The sequence below is a fragment of the Erigeron canadensis genome, chromosome 8, assembly GCF_010389155.1.
Source record: "Erigeron canadensis isolate Cc75 chromosome 8, C_canadensis_v1, whole genome shotgun sequence".
Lineage (NCBI taxonomy): Eukaryota > Viridiplantae > Streptophyta > Magnoliopsida > Asterales > Asteraceae > Erigeron > Erigeron canadensis.
Window position 1 is genome coordinate 9,940,781 of NC_057768.1, and position 17,468 is coordinate 9,958,248.

At 36.4% G+C, this 17,468-nt stretch overlaps 1 long non-coding RNA gene across 1 annotated transcript; it reads left to right on the plus strand.

Annotated features, from left to right (window-relative positions):
• Nucleotides 1-15,150: 15,150 nt before the first annotated feature.
• On the plus strand, nucleotides 15,151-16,972 carry LOC122580241. The gene is made up of 2 exons (XR_006320761.1): nucleotides 15,151-15,389; nucleotides 15,688-16,972. It is a non-coding gene; the product is annotated as an uncharacterized LOC122580241 (long non-coding RNA).
• Nucleotides 16,973-17,468: the final 496 nt, after the last annotated feature.

Below are 17,468 nucleotides of genomic sequence, written 5' to 3' on the forward strand. Positions count from 1 at the left end.
TAATCGGCTGACGTGACAGTTTTGATTTTAAATTCACTAAATAAAAACTGAACTATGGATGAACTCAAAAGCTAACAATCTATCAATCTACCAATATATATATATAACAAGGTCTTAAATTCATTTCTAAACAAATAGGAACCGTTGGATGAGTTTCAACTTTGATTTAGAATCATTAGATCAAATTTGATTATTTCATCTTTCTAAAATGACGATATAAATACTTATGTTTTACATTATTTGTCAAAACATATCCTTATGAGGTATTGAAATATACCATAAATAATACCAACTCATAATTTCTTTTCCACTACGTTAAGGTATATTTTCAATGTATATATTAATGTAAATAAGAAATATATATATTATATAATATAATATCTACAGCTAATCCAACTTTGATTTAGAACCCTTAGATCAAATTTTATTATTTCAACTTTTATTAATGATAATACTAATACTTATATTTTATATGATTTGTCAAAATATACCCTTCTTAATTATTAAATACCATAATTAATTAATATATAAATAACATATAATATAATAATAACATATATTGTTATTCGAACTCCTCAATGTTTAACGTATTCCACTAGAACATTGTGATGCTATTACAAAATTATCAGAATTATGTTATATTTATGCCTTTTTTAACTAAGGATTTAGTAATTCAATGAAGATTCTTTATTTAATTTTTTTTATTTACACATTTTAAGTATTTATTTAGTTTTTATTTATAACAATTATAATAATTACTCATTTAAGTTGGGTGAAAAACCTTTCACATATCTTTTTTTAAATCATAAAAATCACGGGGGGCCAAACATTTATTCACAATATTAAAATATTGGGATGTGAAGGGTTTTTAACCCAAGTTGGGTGCATAACAACCCCAATATATATATAACAAGGTGGTAAATTCATTCTTAAACAAACAAGAACCCTTGAATGGATTTCATCTTTGATTTAGAGCCATTAGATCAAATTTAATTTTTTCATCTTTAATTAATGACAAGAATAATACTTATATTTTATATATTTTGTCAATATATACCCCTCTTAATTATATTAATATACCATAAATAATAACATCTCAATAATAATATATTATTAAGAGATTATGAAGGAAGCCATAGATAATTCGATCAGTGCACACATAATGAACCAATATATATTCATGCTTCATATTGTAACTCTATTGTATAATAACTTAATTAAAAATTATTTACAATTATATTATATACATTAACATTAATATAGTTGTTAAAATTAAACTTATGCATTGCATGGTAAATAATTGTTGTTGTAATAGAAATAAATAGTACTCCATCCGTTCCATTAAAAGTGTTCACTTTTAAATTTTTAAAGTCAAACTTTACGAACTTTGACTTTAATTGTTTTTGTTTGTGTTATATAATATTTGATAAAAGTTATATGGATTAATTGTATTTTAGATTTGTGTTTCATTGGTATAACTTTCATCAACTATCATGTCACAAAAATAGAAATATTTATTGTCAAAGTTCGTAAATTTTGACTTTGAAAATTTTAAGGTGGAAAAGTTTAATAGGACGGAAGAAATACATTTTTTAAATTTAAAATTATACAACTACATTATTTTAGCAACAATATCGTCAAATGTAAACTTTTTTATTAAAGATAGTTACATCATATATAAATAAATTTAAATGCTTATCACAAATATGTAAACAACACGTAGGTTGTATCAGCTACTTGTAAAATCGTATTTTTAATCCTAAACAAAAATAATTTCTATCCGTGAAAGTTAACACTTTGATTAAATAACAGTTATGTTTTTAAAATATATTGAAAAAATAATTTAAAATGAAGGTGAAGTTAATATTGATATAATAAAATAAAGATTTGTATTTAAAAAAGTAGTAATTAATTTATATTTAAGGATATATTAATTAATTAATTAATAATAGATGATAGATAATATATTTATATTTAGTTAGATAGTGGAGAACTATCTTATTTTAAAAAGGGCTAAAAAACCAAAAAGTAACACCTAAGCTAAAATCCAAGGTAACAAATAAAAAAAATTGTCACACAATCAAAAATATACCCGCTCTTAGTTATATATAGTGACAAGGTTTTAAATTTATTCTTAAACAAATAGAGACCCTTAGATAGATTTCATCTTTGATTTAGTACCATTAGATCATGTTTAATTATTTCATCTTTTAACAATGACAATATTAATACTTATACTTTATATAATTTAAATATATGCTCTTCTTATTTATTATAGTATCCTTTAAATTACTAACTTAATTAGTAATAATAATAATATGTACACCTAGAATATCTCAACCGTAAATAGTAAGAATAATAATATATATACGCCTAAGCACCAAAGTTTTCACTTAATTAATACTGTTTTCTTTCAACAATGTATTTATGGGACACATTCTAAATATACGACCTTGAATGTCTGCTCTTCGAATACGAATTGAAGACTGGTTACAAATCAGATAGCAACCCTTAGATAGATTTAATGTTTGATTTAAAACCATTAGATCAAATTTAACTATTTCATTTTTATTAAATGACAATATTAATATTTATACCTTATATGATTAATAATATATATACGCCTAAGTAACAAAGTTTTCACTTAATTAATACCGTTTTCTTTCAACAATGTATTTATGGGACACATTCTAGATATACGGCCTTGAATGTCCTCTCTTCGAATACGAATTGAAGACTGGTTACGAAATAGATAGCAACCCTTAGATAGATTTAATGTTTGATTTAAACCATTAGATCAAATTTAATTATTTCATTTTTATTAAATGACAATATTAATACTTATACCTTATATGATTAAAAAAAACTCATCAAAATTATGAGGCGCAAATAGTTATAATAATAATATGTACACCTAAAAATTCCAATCATAATTAGTAAGAATAACAATATATGTACACCTACAAACATCGAATCCAATTCTTGATAATGAGTTTATCAATAACAATATGACATTCGTAATAAAGTTATAATATTTTAACCATAGTTATTAAATATTACCCATTAAGTGTTTTAAAAAAAAATGATACATAGTTATTGTACAACTAAAATACTCGTATAAATTTAAAAATTACCTTATGATGGATATGATATGTAATATTTTTAATCTAAAAGCAATAATAGGTTTGTAGGAAATTTCTAATGGGGCCAAAATTTCATATTTTAAATTTTCAAAGTCTTTGTTGATAAATTCTGACCTTAAATATAAATTTTTGTGCTATATACTTCTAAAACACAATCAATTTAAATAGTTTTTATTCACAAACAAAGTTATATATAATCAAAGTTAAAAAAGTTAGTGATGTGACTAATTTATACCCATTACCCACATCGTTATTGGCCATTTTAATATATATTTTTAGTCGTTTTTGTATGCATTTTGCGCGTTTATGGTGTTTGTTAGTGTTTACAGGCTCTAAACAGGTTATGCGTCCATTTGGTACATTTTCGGGTGATTATTGGCCAGGAAGTACGTTATGTTGATGAGAGTTGATTTGAATGGACGAGACGGCAGAGCTTAGCAAGTAATCGAGACCGAAACAAGTTGGTTCTATACAAACTCTTGACTGCACCACAGTGGGGATGCACAAGCCCACTGCGCCGCAGTCCTGCACCACGGAAATTAATGGACAAACCCCCACTGCGCCGCAATGGGGATGGCAACAGAAGGACTTCGCCGCAGTCAAGTAAAGAAGAGAAGAGGCCGTGGATTCGTACTGCGCCGCAGTGGTGGTCACACAAGCCACTGCGCCGCAGTCAGCCGAAGTCAAGTCGACCAATACCCCACTGCGCCGCAGTGAGGGAAGACAAAACCCCACTGAGCCGTAGTGGATGCACGGGAGAACAGACCCTGCCTTGTTTCTGCATTAGATTTTTGAGGGCTACCCTAGGTCGAAAATCAGGGATCCAAAATCCTTTCTAGGAGCTCCTCTATCAGGATTCTTCCTTCTCCAATCAAGTGAAAAACTTAGGCGGACTCATCGAAGATATTACGGGCACCCATCTAGATCGTATCTACTTATTGTCTAGCATTTTATTTTCTTCAAACAATTGGTACATCATGTTTCTCTTCTATTTTATTCATTATTGTGAATTGATCATGAGTGGCTAACTGTTTAATCACCCACCTTGATGAAACTAGACGGATAATGTGATTGCAATATTTTTAATTCAAAAGAGTTTATTTAATTATCGTTGTTCTGAGATCTTGATGATATTAATTCTTTTCATTAATTAATTTCGATATTGGTTGCATATGATTCTTCGTTGGTGGTACCAGTTGAATGTGTATGTGATTTTAAAACGGTTACTTGTCTATAAGTAATTATCACTAGTTCATGGTATGATAGTGAATATCATTTTAAGAAAAGATTAATTTTGTCAACGTGATTGATATCGGTTGGTGGACCACGTTATTGTCACATGGGTTCAACTGATAATTTGATAGTCAATAAAACTGAATGTTAGAAGAATTGTCTTGGTTTTGGTGGTACCGGCTTGGGTAATTCGACTAGTAGTTAGGTGATTCGATAATTTGTTCACGGTTGGTGGTACCACGTGAGTAGCTTAATCTTGTCACGATTATCTTTTAAACTCTAGAGAATTTGTTCTTCATCATATGCAATCACATTTGAAGTCAAGGGAAGTCAAGGTGGATGACTTTTAATTATACTGTCTGAACTGTTCTTTTAAATTTATGCAAACATTTTGCAAAACCAATTTATTTAATTGTCAAAAAGGAATTTCGAAGCAACACCCGTTTTCCAAACCATTTTACAAGCAACTAATCATTTCACAGTCCCTGAGAACGAACTCAGACTTACCTTTCAACTATATTACAAACGATCAGGTCCACTGACCGTGAGTGCGTAGTAGTGAGTTTTTGGGTAGTTTTAGTTTATAAATTTAATGCTCGATTTTGCACATCAAGTTTTTGGTGCCGCTGCCCGGGATTTTGTACCGATTTAGTTGTTTATTTAGTGGTTTGATCCTTCCTCACGCGTGAGGAAGTTAATTGCTTTATTAGTTTAGACTTGTTTATTGAATTATCACAGGTGCATTTGACGTGTGGTGTTAGTTGTGTTTTGCAGGAAACTTTAATAGTTGATGATTTTGCGTTCTTCGGGGAGACCTCTTTTTAGTCCACTAAAAACTCCACCTAGACGTAGGATCAACTACACAGCACCACCGGATTCGGACGAAGAAGGCTTCTATCTAGAGGAATTCTTTGAGCTTGCACTTGTAAAAGAAGAGATGGGTGACAATCCACCAAGAGATCCGAATGACATCAAATATGGGGACCGAGCCCGCAATATTCCTTCGGCTCGTGGTTCCGCCATTAGAACACCGGCAGTTGATCAAAGCTTTAATTTGAAACCGAATCATCTAAAGAGCATCGAAGAGCAAAAGTTTGATGGAAAGAAGAAGTGGGATCCATATAAGCACTTGGAGAGGTTTGAGAAGTTGGCACGGCTCTACCAATATGGCCAAAACCAAATGAATGCCGTGAAACTTGAAACCTTTCCTATCACTCTTACCGGGGAAGCCAAAGATTGGTTTAATGATCTTCCTGAGAATTCGATTACAACTTGGGATCAACTCAAGGAAGCTTTTATTGGTGAGTTTTACTCGGTTAGAACTCAAAGGCAATTGGAAAACTTGATTAGGTCTTTCATGCAAGAAGATGGGGAAGATGTGGTAGATGCATGGATCCGGTTTAAAGAAATGTTGAGGAATTGTCCGGGTCATGAATTGACCAAGGAGAAGTATGTTGAATTGTTCTTTGATGGATTGACCAAGGCTTCTAAAAGAGAGATGGGATATGCTTTTGTTGGGAGTTTTAGCAAGATTACTCCAAATGAAGGTTTTGACATTTTGGAGCGAATGGTGAAGGATAATGCGGCCATGGATGATAAGAGGTTTATGAAGAATGAGAGCCGATTCAAGCAAAGTAAGGTTGCAAGGGCCGATGGAAGCAACAACTCTAGTGTCATTGATGAGATTCAAGCTTTATCAGCAAGGATGGATAAAGGATTTGCTAATCAAGAATCAAGGTTTGGATATCTAGAGCGAGATGTGAAGGTGCTAGCTGATAGATGTGATCATTGTGGAGACACACACTATTCCGAAGAGTGTCCCAACCGGGGACCTGAAGATGTTAATTTTGTTTAGAATCAGCAAGGAGGTTTTCAGAGAAACACCGGTTTTCAGAATCGGTCATCAGGTATCAATTCTTATAACTCTTCTTTTCCTGCTAATACTTCTCGTTTTTCTGGTAACAGGTTGCAAAAGAGCAATTATCAAAGTCAGCCACAACAGCAGGAGACTAAGCAAAGTCAAGGATCGGGTTCTTCCTCTTCTATTACCGATCCTAATGTCGAGCTGAGAGAGATGATGAAGCAGATGATGAGTAATCAGATTGAGACAAACACAAGTATCCAGAATATAAGGGAGGATACTAGGGAGTTGAGTGAGAGGCTAGACAGGATTAATGGCAGGTGGAGATGAATGCCAAAAATCAGGATATTAACTTTAAGGATCTTGAAAGTAGGATGGCTGCTCTAACTAGGCCCCAGGGTGCTTTACCTAGTAACACTCAGCAGAATCCAAAGCAAAATCAAGGATCCAGCAGTGGTCAGAAGTACACTCCACCGCCTGTTCGTCAGGAGCAAGCGAAGGCTATTACTACTCGTACAGGTAGATCCTATGCCCCTCCTCCTAATCCTAATGTTGTTGTTTCAGATGTGCAGGATACAGGAAATGAAGAAGCTGAAGATGTTGACGAGGAGATTGTGATGGAAGATCAACCGACTGTGAAGACTCCGGTTATCCCACCAGAACCAGCGGTGACACCCGAGGCTAAGCCATATAAGCCTAAGGTTCCATTTCCACAGCGGTTCAAGAAGGCCAAATTAAAGGAACAATATGATAAATTTGTTAACATGATTAAAAATGTTCATATTAATGTGCCTTTAGTTGATTTGATACAGGGAATGCCAAACTATGCAAAATTTATCAAGGAACTTGTTACAGACAAAGGAAAGATGGATGAGGTGAAGGCAACATATCTCAATGTTGAGTGTTCTGCTATCTTGCAGAATCAACAGATTCCGCCTAAGCTTGAGGATCCAGGGAGTTTTCTTATAACTTGTTCCATTCGTACTTTGACTTGTAAGGCATTAGCAGATTTAGGTGCAAGTATCAATTTGATGCCTTACTCGGTGTGGAGTAAGTTGGCTTCCGGTATTTTGAGACCTACTCGTAGGAGTATAAGACTAGCTGACCACTCTTTTCAGTATCCCATCAGGATTGCTGAGAACATGACTGTCCAAGTAGGTCATATAGTTTTTCTTGTTGACTTTGTGATCCTAGAAATGGAAGAAGACACTAAGGTACCCTTGATTTTAGGTAGACCATTCCTTAACACCGCGGATGCTATCATCCGGGTGAAAGATAAGGAAATTTCGTTGGGTGTGGGTACGGATAGAATAGTGTTTAATGTTGAACGATCTATTAAGCATTCTTACTCGACTGATGAATCTTGTTTCAGGATTGACGTAATTGATGATGCTTTGGATCAAGTTTTTCAGGAATTCATGGAAACAGAAGTCGATGAGGAGCTCGTTTGCTTAGGAGCCAGAGATATTGGTGATGAAGATTTATTTGCAGAGGTGATGGCGCTTGATATGGATGAGACACTTCTAGAAAATGAGAGCTTTGAAAAGGTGGTTGCTGATGGAAGCTCAAGGGTGCCAAATTCGGTTGATGTACCCCCTACTGATCTGGAGCTCAAGCCATTGCCTGCCCATTTGGAGTATGCTTACTTAGTAGGTAAATCCTCTTTGCCCGTTGTCATCTCGTCCGCACTTTCGAGTGACGAGAAAAATCTTCTTTTAGCCGTGCTTAGAGCTCATAAGCGAGCTTTTGCTTGGAAGACTACTGACATTCCAGGTATTAGTCCTGATTTTTGCATGCATAAGATAGATTTTGTCGATGATGCTAAGCCCGTTGTCCAGAGACAAAGGAGGCTTAATCCAAATATGAAGGAGGTGGTTAAGAAAGAAGTGATTAAACTTTTAGATGCAGGGATCATTTTCCCGATAGCTGATAGTTCTTGGGTAAGTCCCGTCCAATGTGTTCCCAAAAAGGGGGGCATGACGGTCATTGAAAATGAAAATAATGAACTTTTGGCCACTAGGACTGTCACGGTTTGGCGGGTTTGCATAGATTACCGTAAGTTGAATGATTCCACTCGTAAGGATCATTTTCCCCTCCCATTTATTGATCAAATGTTGGAAAGACTTGCCGGAAATGAATATTTTTGTTTCTTGGATGGGTTTTCCAAATACCCATCGACCCAAAAGACCAAGAAAAAACCACTTTCACATGCCCATTTGGTACCTTTGCTTACCGGCGAATGCCTTTTGGCTTGTGTAACGCCCCGGGCACCTTCCAAAGGTGCATGATAGCTATTTTCCAGGACATGCTTGAAACCTCAATGAAGGTTTTCATGGATGATTTCTCGGTATTCAGGGATTCTTTTAGGTCTTGTTTGCATAACCTAGATAAGATGTTGACTAGGTGTGAAAAGGCTCGTCTAGTTTTGAATTGGGAGAAGTGTCACTTCATGGTGACCAAGGGAATTGTTCTAGGTCATAAGGTGTCTAGGGCCGGAATAGAAGATGATAGGGCCAAAATTGATGTGATAGACAAGTTACCCCCGCCTTCCAATGTGAAAAGGGTACGTAGTTTCCTTGGCCATGCCGGTTTCTACCGGAGATTCATTAAGGATTTCTCTAAGATTACTCGTCCGATGACCCACTTGTTGGAGAAGGACGTCCCTTTTGTTTTTGATGAATCTTGTTTAAGTGCGTTTCAGGTGTTGAAGGAGAAGTTGACCAACTCCCCCATTATGGTTGGACCGGATTGGAATCTGCCTTTTGAGCTGATGTGTGATGCTAGTGACTATGCTGTTGGAGCTGTGCTTGGGCAAAGGGATGATAAGCATTTCAAGCCAATTTACTATGCTAGTAAAACCTTGAATCCTGCCCAGCAAAATTACACTACTACAGAGAAGGAGTTACTTGCGGTAGTCTTTGCATTTGATAAGTTTCGGTTATATCTAGTACTAAGTAAAACTGTTGTTTTCACTGACCACTCTGCTTTGAAGTATTTGTTTTCTAAGCAAGATGAAAAGCCTAGACTGATACGATGGATTCTGTTGTTGCAAGAATTTGATATTGAAATCAAGGATAAGAAAGGTGCCGAGAACTTAGCAGCTGATCACTTGAGCCGGTTGGAGGACCCAAACCGGGAGGAGCTTCAGGATGGGGAGATTAAGGATCACTTCCCCGATGAATATTTAAATGTCATTTCTAATTCTGATGAAGGTCCTTGGTTTGCTGACATTGCTAATTATTTGGTTGCAGGTGAAATACCAAATGATTTCTCGGGTCAACAGAAGAAGAAGCTAATATCGGATGCTAAGCATTACTTCTGGGATAATCCATATCTGTTTCGAATTTGTGCAGATGGTATGGTCAGAAGATGTGTTGCGGGAGCTGAAACTAGAGAGATTTTGGATGCTTGCCATTACGGGCCAACCGGAGGTCACTATGGTCCGCCAGTTACAGGTAGAAAGGTTTTTGATGCAGGTTTCTATTGGCCGACAATCTTCAAAGAGGCCCAAACGTTGGTTGAAACCTGTGACATTTGCGAACGCTAAGGAAACATCACAAAACGGGATGAAATGCCACATCAAGGGATTCAGGTATGTGAGGTTTTTGATATTTGGGGCATAGACTTCATGGGACCATTCCCACCGTCTAACAAGTCTTAGTACATCCTAGTTGTTGTTGACTACGTGTCTAAGTGGGCCGAAGCCAAGGCTTTGCCTACAAACGACACGAGGGTAGTCATTGGGTTCTTGAAACAGTTGTTCAGTAGGTTTGGTTGCCCTAGAGCCTTAATTAGTGATCGTGGAACACATTTTGCTAATTATCAACTAGATAAGGTTCTTAAAAAGTATGGTGTTCATCATTACTTTTCAACTTCTTATCACCCACAGACCAGTGGTCAAGTGGAAAACACCAACAGGGCTTTGAAAAGAATTTTGGAAAAAACGGTCGGGGATAACCCCAAGGTTTGGTCAAAAAAGTTTGAGGACGCCTTGTGGGCGTTTAGGACCGCTTTTAAGACGCCTATTGGCACGACGCCATATAAGTTGCTCTACGGTAAGAATTGTCATTTACCGATTCAATTAGAGCATAAGGCGTATTGGGCGTTGTGGAATTTGAACCTAGATATGATGGAGGCCGGTGAACTTAGGCTGTTGCAACTTCATGAGCTCGATGAGCTTAGATTGGGAGCTTATGAGAATTCCCGGCTTTACAAAGAAAAGACCAAGATTTACCATGATAAAAGGATCCATAGGAAGGAATTTAAGGTTGGTGCAAAAGTTTTGTTATTCTTGTCAAAGTTTAAAATCAAACAACCGAAATTAACTTCTAGGTGGATAGGTCCTTTTGTAATTAAACATGTGTATCCGTCCGGGTATGTCGAACTTTTTAAAAGGGATGGAAATGGGTCTTTCATTGTCAATGGTCATAGGCTCAAATTGTATTTGGAAGAAGAGCAGGAGGAGGGGATGGTTGAAGAAATCCCCATTTTTGATTCACAAGCTTGAAATGGTAATCGAGTCTAGCTCACGACTCGTAAATAAATTAAGCGCTTCTCGGGAGGTAACCCGTGTTTAATTTTGTTTTGTCAATTTGATTTTTATTCATTAGATAGGTCTAATCTGTTTTGTTAAGAATGTGCAGGTTCAGAAGTGGTGTGAAGCGATTGAGGTAAGTTTGTGTTTAAAACCGAAAAAAAAAAATTCTGGAAAAGTCCCCCACTGCGCCGCAGTGGGGGTGGTAAAACCGACTGCGCCGCAGTCCGTTTCCACGGCCTAACTTGACCATCTCCCCACTGCGGCGAGGAAGGACTGCGCCGCAGTCCAAAAGCTCGGCACCAGTGGCTCCAAGCCTCACTGCGCCGCAGTGAGGAAAGCCTTAGCCCACTGCGCCGCAGTGGGCATGTTGACTGGTCAGAGGAGGGTCAGGTGTTTAAAGTAAAAAAGGAAAGGGGGAGTTGATTTCTACCACACATACTTATTCAAACTCTCATATCTTTTTCTCTAAAAGGCAAAAACGAAAACTCCTCCCCAAGAACACCCTTGAATCCGAAAATTCCCCCCTCATCCACCAAATTCTTGCATTCTTTTTTCTTTCTCTTCTTAGACTATCAACTATCCATCACTACCATGGGAAAGAATGTAAGTTTCTCTTGTTTATTTTCCTTTTAATCTTTTAATTTTGATTTTTAGATTTTTGTGTGTAATGGTTGAATTAGTTGGTGGGTTTTGTTAATTAAGGGGTAAGGATGATAATGTAGTGTTCAATTTCACGAATCTAACACTTGTTCATCCGGATTTGAGTCTAAATAAAACCTAGGGTTTTGAAAAAAATTGGGGCTTTTTGATGAACAAGTGTGGGGGAGGTTAATGGAAGGATTTGTAATGCTAAATTGTTGAAAGATTGCTATTTAGTTGGATTATTGCACCCTTTTTTTGGAAAGTCGTGATGAACACAATGAACTTGCCCAGAACTTCAAGGTGACTGCGCCGCAGTGGTGGTGGGTTTGTTCCATTGCGCCGCAGTCCCTAGCTCGTGACCCGCACGTGTTCAGAACCCCACTGCGCCGCAGTGAGGGTTGCTTCAGACCACTACGCCGCAGTGGTATACCTCGGCCAACTTTGGACTTAGCCTCACTGCGCCGCAGTGAGGAGGTATTGATGCCCACTGCGCCGCAGTGGGGCATTCTCCTGAACGAATTTTTCTTTGTTTTTAATACGGTTCCTGGTTTTTGTTCCACGTTTAACATGTTGATTTGTGTTATTTAAATATTTGTTCTTGATTGATGCAATTGTGAATTCGGATTAATGTGTGTAATGTGTGTTTTTGTTTGTTTTGGGAGAAAACCGGTAAATGTATATATTAGATTTTGTTATATGTAAGCCTCACTTACAAATGGGATTGGAAGGGGGTATATATACATTGATCCTATTTTTTACTAATACCCCTTCCATATCTAGCTAATTACAATTAAACACCACTTAAAATATAAGGCTAACATTCTCCCCCTTGGTGTTAAATTGTAAATGCAGCATCGTCTTCGATCTTTAAAACTTGGTGGACATTTATGTTGAGGATCTTTGATGTTGAGTGAATTTGAAACTTTGACTTGTTGGATCCTTAAACATAGTGTGGAAGCGAAGACTCGGGGTTTCTGGAAAAATGCGGAAGCTTGACTTGGTGTAAAGTGCGGAAGCCTGGCTTGGCTTTGAGTGAAAATTTGGTATGAAAATGATTTGTCATTTTAGCTCCCCCTCAACTTGTCATATGTACAAAAACTTCTCTAAATCTTGCTCCCCCTCAATCAATTACTCCTTTCAAAATATACAATAAATACTTACTAATAGATCTAAAAATATTTGTCATTTAGCTCCCCCTCAAGTTGAGCATAATCTTCGGAGCAAGGAATTAACTTATGCATTGTGCTCCCTCTCAAAAGGATAATCAATCTTTAAGACTTTTTCTCCCCCTCGATCTAAGCATAGTCTTCGGAGCAAAGAATCAAACTTCAAAACTTTCATTGTGCTCCCCCTTAAATGAGCAATTATTTGGAAAAAGAAATATATATATATATATATATATATATAAATTTATGTGCTCTCCCATGTTCCCCCTCAAATGAACATTATGAACAATATTTTCAATAATTTTATCTCTATCTCTCCCCCTCACGATGAATGTGAGAACCACGTTCATCATGCATAATGATAAGTCGAAAACGGGGATAGGTTGATTATGAAGTTGATGTCTTACATAAACAGCTGCAGCTCGGGTTATACATTGAGTTATGTATAAGCCATTTTCATCGAATCACTTACAAACAACCTTTGGAACCCATTTGATTTTCGGCCCAACGGTTTTTGGCTTGACAGTCCAGAGAAAAGTTTCATCGAGTCGACGAATAGAATATGCATTCCACGGAGGATGAAAACTCGGAATTGAATATGAGAAGAGTTTTCGTGGAAGCAGTGGTGAAACAAAGTCATTCACTTTTTGCACTGGTTTTGGTGCAAGGTCAAACAACTTCGAAAACGAATATTTGAATGACTTTGACCTAGATGACTTGGGATTGTGAATAGGCTTCCATTTTGACTTTGTCAAATGAGATTTTGCTCGGGAGATAAACAGTGAATTATCTTCAAATGAAAGGAAAGATATACGAGTCTTGGTTCCATCAAAAATTGGTTTCGGAGAATACCTTCTATCCTTTTGCAAGGAATAGTTGGTGAATTGAGAAAATTTTCTTTCAAGGTGTTTTGGAATATTGACTTTTGGTTTGGATGGTGTTGGTTTCGGAGAGCTCTGGGGTTTCTCAATCTTTGGAACAGAAGATTCACTTGACTGTTTCAGAAGTTTTGCAAGCTCGTCTTCGAGAGATTGTATTTTTGAAACAAGAGTGGTATTTTCTGCAAGACTAGATTCCAAAGATGAGATGCTTTCTTTGAGCTTTGTCTCAGAATTTTTCAATTTATTTGTTAAACTCCGAACCTTTGAATACCAATGATCATTTTCCTTTTCAAGATATTCAATGCTTTCCAGACTAAGATCATTCGATAATTTGAGTTTGTCTAAATCTTCTGCGAGTTTGTCATTCTCTTTCTTGAAAAGATCATTTGATAATTTGATTTTGTCATTCTCTTCTTTAAGTTTGTCATTCTCAGTCTTGATCCCATGAAACTTGTTAAAAGCATAAAATTTTGTAGAATAAATCTTTACAGCACAAGGAAAAGTATGAGGTTGTACGGAAGTAGTTTGACAACATGTGCACACCCTATTTTTATGACGGTACTGTTGATCCCAAGTAGGTTCTATTGTCATGTTCGAAAATAACTCTTTCAAAATGGGATCATCCGAGAAAATGTCAGAAGGAGTCGACATTTTGACTAAAATTCAGTCCAAATATTCAGCCTTAGTTTAAAAAAAAAAATCTAGGCCCAACAATTAATGTTATCTAGCCCAAAAATAATAACAAATGAACAATTTGTCAAATGACACAAATTCAGCCCAAACTAAAATTTTTGCCCAAAACTAGATTCAACATCAAAAAGAAATATGAATAAAATTCTCAAATAAAATAAAATAAAACAAAATATGACTAACTTTGATCAGGAAGGTGATCACGTGAATACTTAAAAAGTAAAACAAGATGATTCAATTTATGGAGGCCAGCTAAGATGACAGCTCAATAATAAAAAAAATTGACGTGACTATGCAATAACAAAAAGATCACGCGTGTTCAGAGTATACAAAAACACGTTACACTTTATTTTATTGAAAACCTTTTGCCCACTTAGAATGTGATAGTTGTCACCCACTATCAAAGAAAAACGTGTTTTATGTTGTATTCGAGACACTTTACACGCTTTCTTTTATTAAAAACTCTTTTCCTCATTTCATTTTCTAGAATTCCATTCACCTCTTTCTCTCACACAATACAATCAATATAGATCTCTCTCACTCTTATATGAATACACGAATTCTTTATATCTATCTGTTAATCTTTTTCTCTAAACAATCGACACAATAATTCACAACTTTCTTTTTGTATATTCTTGTTTCACAATGGCACAAAATAATAAAAGACTCGAACAGCAGATTAAAAAGAACAAAAAGAACGACACTCAACAGCCAAGGTTCAAGATGATCGATGAAGGTAGGGGTTGCAAATGAATTGGTTTGATTTGGGTTTTGATGAAGTAATGCCGGTTTTGGAACAAATGAACTAATGCCGGTTTTGGAAAAATGAAGAAGTAATACCGGTTTTCGAGATTTCAAACGGACAGAGTTTCGTTCTGTAAAATGAAGAATTAAAGAACTAATACCGGTTTTGGGGTAAACCAGGTATTATGATGTCAATAAGGTGAAAGCCGGTATTTGTATAGATTAAAATGAAAGCCGATTTTTGTATGGTGAAAGTAAAGCCGGTATTTGAATGGGAAAGGTGAAAACCGGTAGGTATACTGGTATTTCAACTGAAATTCAAAGAAGAAAAGAAGTGAAAACCAGCAGGAATACCGGTATGAAAAACCGGTATTAAAACTACAAATCAAAGAAAATGGAAAACCGGTATTTGAGTGTAGCAGTTGAAGGAAAGAAGCAGAAAACGGCGGCCGGAAAAACTCGCTGGAAATATGAAATTAAACACGAAAACAGGTTGGATGTGGCGCCATGGTCTCTGATGCCAATTGTTATTTAAATATTTGTTCTTGATTGATGCAATTGTGAATTCGGATTAATGTGTGTAATGTGTGTTTTTGTGTGTTTTGGGAGAAAACCGGTAAATGTATATATTAGATTTTGTTATATGTAAGCCTCACTTACAAATGGGATTGGAAGGGGGTATATATAAATTGATCCTATTTTTTATTAATACCCCTTCCATATCTTGGTAATTATAATTAAACACCACTTAAAATATAAAGCTAACAATTTGTCTTATGATTTTTTGTAGGATGCTTCTGGAACCGACAAGAGGAAGCAAATCGAGGAGGGCTAAGGAAGCGGGTCAGCCCAGAAACAAGCCAAAGCTTCTCGGGAGGCAGTAGAAGCGCCAACACTCAAGTGTTGGCCAGGGCAGTTGAATGAGAAGCATACGTGGTTGGAATTTAGCAGGGTTAAACAACCCCATTAGAACAACTTTCTCAATGAGTTGTTCTCCATCCACAAGGAGGTGGTCTGTCCACCTAGATATCTTGCTCCCACTGCCGCCCAGCATTTCGGCATTCAAGCCGACATTAATGGGTGGTTTAGGATAGAGGCTTAGGTTGGGGATAGGTTGGTTGTGAGTGATATGTGGCAGAATGTATTCAACAACCGGGAGCCTGTGTATAGGGAGTTGTGTTTGGAGTTCTATTCAACTCTAAAGGTGACGAAGGAGTTGAATAAGGTGAAGGATATATTTGAGGAGCGCTATGTGGCCTTCTACTGTGGGGGTGTTGCAAGGAAGATATCTATTGCCCAGTTTGGCTATTATACTGGGATGTACACTCTGGACCAGTTGAAGAGCAGCGAGTTTCGGGGTTTGTTGAGATAGGGCCTATATGTTAAGCAGGCCTTTGATGGCGAGTCCATTCCTCAGTACTGGACTCGGATTACTGGTGGTGAAGCTTGATCGTCTAGGGGTCAGGCAGTGTTTCTAAGATCAGAAGTGTGCGATTAAGGATGCTTCATCGCATGATTGTAACGTTTCTGGTACAGCGGTCCACTCACTGGGACAAGGCGTACCAGACTGATCTTTGGTTGATGAAGTTGTTTGCTGAGGGGGCGCCTAGGAGGTTTTCTTTGGCCCCCATTGTTGTGATGGATAGGATGTGGAACCACTCCGACTCGGAGCTAGTTTTGGGGCACTTTGTTACTATGATCTATCGGCGCATGGGCATTTTTGCCAACTCGGCCTCAGTCAAAGTCTCCTGAAAGATAGGGGGCGAAAGATGTGCGTGTTTGAGGTATTTCTAAGCCATTTCCGGGTTCTTTTCTTGATAAGAGTATACCGGTGATGTGTTGATTCTAGAACTTGGCCTGGTGATCGTGACGAGTACATTGGATGACGAATTGGCATTTTAGGTTTGACCTATACTTTTTCCTTCCTTCTTTTCAATTTTCTCTTGTATATCCATACCCTTATACAACCTTATACACATATACATACAATTTTTCACTTTTCTTTGTACATTTACACACTTACACATCTTTGTAACTTAACAACTCCATTGTAAATTCCCATTTATACTTGTAAACTATACCTTACTATACCGATAGTCTAATGGGGGATCATTGATTGTCATTGGTTTGTTTGGGTAATTTGGGAGAGCTTCAATGAATTGTCTAGAAGGTTATATTTGTCTATAAGGATATGTCATTTGGTCGAGTTATTGAAGATATCTTGGATTGTTTAAACAAAGAATGTGAAGTAATTAGACATAATTCATCATTGTAAGAGGGTGCTTGCGAGTAGAGTAAAAGTAGTTCAAAAAGAATAAAAAGAGAGAAAAATCAAAAAACAGAAAAAATAAAAAAGGGAGAAAAAGAACTTGGGCTACTAGTAAGTATTTCTAGAATTTTTATATGTTTAGAAGATTTGTTGTATATTTATATGGAAGACTTAGTGGATTAAAGTTGTTTGAAGTTGATACACCACAATGGTGTCGGGTTTTGCTTGGCTAATTTGGAGTTGTGTTCGCGGGATGGCAGCTTTGGGTTGGTGGTTTGTTGGCAATCAATGGTATGGGTTTA